Here is a 6,369-nt window from a genome sequence, read left to right as displayed (position 1 = left end):
CAGCCAAGACTTAAGCATAATTCTAAATTTTCTCAAGGTCCTCATAAGATCACTACATCCAACAACCAGCAGGAAGTAGTACAGAAAACTATGCCTGAATTTCCAATTGTTTATAAATATTTGTTTTTATTGAAAGGGGGCTGATTAGTTGTCACAGTCAACCTCTAAAGAAAAAGAAAAGGGATAAAATGAATACTTCACATTTGTATGGGTTTTGATTTATTGATACATATTTAAGGTCAATTTTTTATAATATATATATTCTTGTTTAAGGTATTACATGTTTATGCAGCTCATTTAAAACTGTAATATATATTTAAAAAATACAGTATGGCTATGTTAGGTTTTCTAGATATTCAGAGATATATTTCAAATGTATAGGTAATCTTCAAACCTTTCAAAGACCTACATAATATGGCATTTAAAATGTTTTGTTAATTTAGGGCTTTTCATGAACATGAGACACATCTGCTCCTGGAAGCACCAATTACTTCAAGAGGATGATGGGTATTGAAGAATTGCAATTGTGACATTGCCTTCAATGTCTCAAGTCATTTGGGCAAGAAACTGTTCTTGTCTGGACTGCTAGACTGTATGCTGTATAAACTGGACATGCAGGGCCCAGGAAAGTGACTGCTGAACTTGTGAAAAGAAGACAGGATGGTCCTTCAGGGTTCCTGCTTCACAGAGGAAACTGCCAGACATTCTGCAGGACACAGAAGAAGGCAACTAATGAGTTTTGCCAGTACAAGGCAGAACAGATCTTCAAATTTCCTGCTTCACTCAGAAGTCTTGTAGGCTGAAGATGGATGCCCCAATGTTACAGAAAAATTTGAGTGACTGTCCAGGCAGCCAGATATCTCTGTCATTTCTGAGTTTTGGAAGTTCCTTACAATGCACTTCCAATTTATTTAGGTAATACTATATCCTTCTGGGGTCTTTGGTGGAATTGAAGATAGTTATAATTTTCCTTAATTATGATAAAAGATAAATTAGATATAAAACTTTAGACTCACAAAGATAAGATAGATGGTAGAATATTTTCTTTAATTTTGCCTAATACTAATAGACTATAGTAACTGTAGTTCTTGCTTGATAACTGTTTTGTTATATATAATTTTACATGTTAAAATTAAAACCTTCCTTTTTCTGTATGCTGCAAATATGTGTTGCTTTTATTGGTTGATGAATAAAATTGTTTTGACCAATGACCAGGCAGAATATAGCTAGGTGGGAAATCCAAACACAGTTACAGAGAGAAAGAAGGCAGAGTCAGAGAGATGCCATGTAGCCTCTGAAGGAGTAACATGCCAGAGCATCATCAATAAGCCACCATCTTGTGGCGATACATAGATTAATAAAAAATGGGTTTATTTGTAAGAGAGAGCTAGCCAGTAATATGGCTGAGCTATTGGCCAAACAATTGTAATTGATATTAAGCCTCTGAGTGTTATTTCATAAGTGGGTGCAGGAACTGACAGGAGGGACAGAAAACTTCCAACCAAGGAGTGGTTGGGCCCATGCCAAGCTAAGATTTGAGGAGACAGCACAGGGCTTTTATCTGCTGAACTCCTAGTGATAAGAATAAGAATCATTTCTCCTTTTTGGTTCTGTAAAGAATAGAAGAAGACCGGATGAAAATCAGGGGCAGAATAGACCAGGCAAATTAAAATGGCATAGCAGAGTGCAGGGCTTAGGGTTTTCCTTTCTTGGAGACTGTCTTTGACTACATCTTCCCTTTGGGTGCTTTTGTCCATCACAGGATCCCTCCTCTCTGCCTCCAGAATTGCTGGCCCCACTACACAGGGCTCTCCAGCCATTTGACTAGAGGGAGAAGTAGCAGATAGCTCCAGAAGAAAGCTTTAGAACTTTCCATGGGTTCTGATTAGTTTGGAAAGAAGTGCCCACCCCTTCCCTCTCATCTCCTCAGAACAGACTGCTCCAGTCCCATGGGCATTCCTTAACCATATGCTCCTTCATTCCTTAATTTAATTTTATTTCCATCTTCAGAAATGTTGCCTTTTTCCTCTTTTTCCCCCCATGGCTTCCCACAGTCTTTTGCTTAGTCTCTCTTTCCTCCATCCATTCTTTCTCCTCACTAGCTCATGCATCATCCCCTTTCCCATGGCTATGGTTGCCGTGATTTTGTTAATATCCCTCTCCATTTGCTCATTTCCTTGCCCATACAATGAACATCTCTAATTAGCTATGTAAATTTTTCTTCTGCTCACCACTTTGTTCCCCATCTCATTTGTTGCCTTACCTATGCCTAGCCCGTTTCTCGTCTCTGTCTGCCCATCACCCTGCATGCTGTGGGTTGCCTGGTTCCTGTTTCCTGATCCCTGCTACTAATCCTCTTGGGCTCTTTTCTGTACTCTCATTTTATCTTTCCCATACCCGTAGTGTGGAGCATGAATTCATTTCACAACTACATTTTCCATTCTATTATCTATCCTGAGTGTAATTGTCCAGTAATGACACATAATGTTTTTTTTGTTTGTTTGTTTTTAAGAACTGAGTCAAAATTTATTTATCCAAAGGAATACTCTAGATAAGTCTAAGCTCTAATTCCCAGACCCTGTTGGCTTGGACAATCTCATACAAAAATATCTTCAGAGATCAGAGTGTGTGTGTGTGTGTGTGTGTGTGTGTGTGTGTGTGTGTGTGTGTGTGTGTGTGCATGTGTGCGCGCGCGTGCGTGCGTGCACGTGCATCTACAAAGTAGCTGAGTTTATCATAAAATAAAGCATTTCCAAGGTTTGTGAGTAGACAATGGCTGAAGGGAACACTGTGTCAACCTACTGTTTCTAAAGTCACTAGAACAGATAGCATTTCCTGAGAGGCAGTTTCCTGTCCAGATGATTGACAGGCCTATTTAGATTGAGTTTTCCAGCAAGGAACAATGGGATGTTCTTGGTCTTAACCAGAAAGTCTCCATCTAGATCGTGCTCTTTTGAGGTTTGGAACAATACCTATGAATGACTTTCCAGGCAGTTCAGAATATTATGTCTTCACTCATGGTCAGAGGTGTAACTCAGATCCTTTTCATTTCACAAGTAACCAGAGTCCTACAGTTTCTGTTTCTGATTCTCCATGATATGGGGAAGGGTCCATTCCCAATGACCTTCAAGCTTATCGATATCTTTCTAGCTACCTAATTCCTTCCCTTGAGAGTTGAGACCTTAAGTGGCTCTGGATACTTATATCTGAGATGGCATGTAGAGAATTTAAGGTCCCCACTAAATAGGAAGTTAGGTTGCCCCAGGACTGTCTTAGAGGAAATGACTGTGAGAGAAGAAAGAAGGCAGCAGTTAGACACAGAAAGCCCAAAGACTGATAGGACTGTTACCAAGATTATAATAGGTCTAAGCAATCTCACCAGAAAACTCCCAAGACCCAGTTCCAAAGTGCTTTTGATAAATATCCCATAGGTCATAGATTTGACCCGAAGCCTGGGTGAGAACTCCCAGAGTTGCACAGTGGTGTTTAGTAACATACAATTTAAAAGGTCTGTTGATCTGTGGTAACCCTAAAGTTGGAGTCTTGAACAAAGGGACTTTTAATTTATCAAAAGACTTCTGTTCTTGCTCTCAAGAAGGAGAACTTGGTCATTATGGCTCTTTAAGGACTTACATAAAGGCTTAGTCAATAAGGCCATACCAGGGAATTCAAAAGCCAACAGCATCTCATAGCCATCAAAAGGCTTAAGACAGTTTCCAGTGCTGGGAATTAAAAGGACCTGGGTGACTTGGATAGAATCAAGATAAAGAGCTGTGTGCCCTAGAGTTAAGATGAACCCAGTCATAATATCTTCCAGGATAATAATTGGGCCTTGTGCTTAGAGGGTTCTCTGACAGCAAGAAAAAGCAAAGCTCATAACAGGTGGATAAAAGCTTTCTTTTTGGAAGGAGAATGGAGCAGGAGACGGTCTTTGTGTTCTGAAACCATTCTATTATACATAGGCAAGCCACCCCCCCAGGTTACTGTATAGGACCTGTATGAAATAAGGGGGCTGTCTCTAAAGACCTGGAGAATGAAGGCTCAGGTGAGTCATCTATGCAAAACTTGTACATCGGTCCAGTAATAAGTAAAATGAAATTGAGACTCAGTTGCTGAAGGGATATGAAAAGAAAGCGTCTTTAAGACCTAGGAGGTGGTGGGACTGGGGAAATGAGGCAGACTTTAACTAGGGAAGGTAATATAGAGGGGAAGAGAATGAGGAGGGATAACTAACACTAATGATGATTGAAAGGGCTGTAGGAAAGCATGTTATTTTATATATACATGAACCCCAGGAGAGACCCGACTATTTCCACTTTCCTAAACTAGTATAATTCCTAACTATATCCTAAATACCTATCCTTATACTCACAGGTAAGTATAGAGCTCATCTCTTATCAAAGGGGCATCTTTTTTTGCAGCAAGTGGAGATCATTACATTCACAAAATACAGAACAAAGTATTGGGTACCATGGGGTACCCAACCCCAGTTAATATGTCTACAACCAAATCCCTACACCTAAGGCTAAGGGGACACCACAGAAGAGGTAGCAGAATATAAGAGCCAGAGGACCAGGATGTCTGGTGCAACATAATGTCTTCTAAATATGACATGGAAGTTACACCCAGAAAATCTCAAGACCTGCATATAGACAATGCCAGTCAACAGGAAATGCAAATATAAGTGGAGGAAATCTCACAAGGCCCATTTGTAGATGCAGAGCTATAGGCAGTGAATGGCTGCAGAGAAGGGAGAGTCGGTCTTCCCCAGGGATGAGTCTCTAATGGTTTATTCAATCCCAAATGGTCAGCCCTAGACACACAGACACGAAAGCAACACTACACTAAATGGAGTCAGCAGGTGTGTGTGTGTGTGTGTGTGTGTGTGTGTGTGTACAAAACAATGATGATTAAAGAAGAGATCAATAATTTGAAAGGAAGGGGGAAACATAAGAGGGTGTAAATGATGTAAATACAGTATGAAATTCTTAAAAAAATAGTAATAAAGCCAAGCAGCATGATAGTGTATATTTGTTTTATTCTCAATACAATAAATATATAGATTAATAAATTAGAAACTAAATAACTTTTAGAAGTAGAAAAGAAAATATCTAGGACATGTAACATGATGTGTTCAAGGGAATTTGGGTTGACAAAGAATAGGGGTTAAGGACTTCCATATCTACAAGAATAACACATTCATTTATTACATGAAGATCTTACAGCACCTGGCAGTCCCTGGATATAGCAGTGACAAGCACTGGATATAGCAGTGTGGCTAGCATAGAGTTAAAAGCCCATAATGCAGAAATTTACTGCTTGGGCCATAGGCCAGAGAAAATATTATTTATGGTTAGGAAAAGCACAAGAGCCCTTTAATCTGATTCTGGTTTTCCTTTACAGACCATAGTCACCAAAAGTTTCTAACCCTGGTGTTCTCATCGGTGTTTGATAACTCACCCACATAGCTAATCATATATTTGAGATTACTGTTGGGTGCCTCTGAAAATGCATGCCTACTCTCAGATGTGGACAGGGCCACCATCATAAAAGAATATCAAAATGATACACATGAAAGAAAGCCAAAGTGGGCAATCGAAGCTTATTTGAGTGCCGACCTCACAATTGGAATGAAGCTGAAGCATCCTAAGATGACCCGGCCAAAGGAGCCAGCACTCCTCTGCTTACACTGCGGTCACACATAAATGCGCCCTTTCCTTCCTTCCTGATGCCTGTTCTACCAACTTTTGTTCAGAACTTGTTTGCTTTACCTACCTTCACACTGCTTTGGATTTTCCACCTAAGTTCAATGGTTTTGCCTTATATTTACAGAGAATGAAAAAAAATTATCTGTGTAATTAAAAACATGTGAGAAAGTTCAACTTGTATAAGAAGAAATAAAAAGATTAAGAGAGACATCAGTGTGTTTTTCCTGCCCTGCTTTGATCCTAGGGTTTCTGTGAACCAAGTTTTAGGGTTTTCCCTCATGTTTTCAGCTATATTGTAGTAAAGGTCTGCTTTGGAACACCAGAGCTATAAAGATAGACCCTGCTGTCTCAAGTGATGTGTCCCAAGACTGTCACAAATTCTCAAATGCATAAACTGTCACTACACATTAGCATTTCCCCCATAACAGTGACTAAAGAGCAACCTTTGGGTTGGAACATGGCCATCAGGAAGGGGACCAGTTTCAGTCACTGGTAAAGTGGGCATTCTCATAGTGCCTGACCACACGAACTTCAAACCATTTTCAAGTCAGTTGTAAAAAACTCAAAGCCTAAGGATGCTTTTCCGAGCATGGACATCATGGAATGAATTCTGAAACTAAAGAGGCCTAGAGAAAACCAAACGATTTGTGTTTCTGGGGGG

The sequence above is a fragment of the Phodopus roborovskii genome, unplaced genomic scaffold, assembly GCF_943737965.1.
Source record: "Phodopus roborovskii unplaced genomic scaffold, PHOROB, whole genome shotgun sequence".
NCBI lineage: Eukaryota > Metazoa > Chordata > Mammalia > Rodentia > Cricetidae > Phodopus > Phodopus roborovskii.
Note: the sequence above shows the minus strand (reverse complement) of the source record.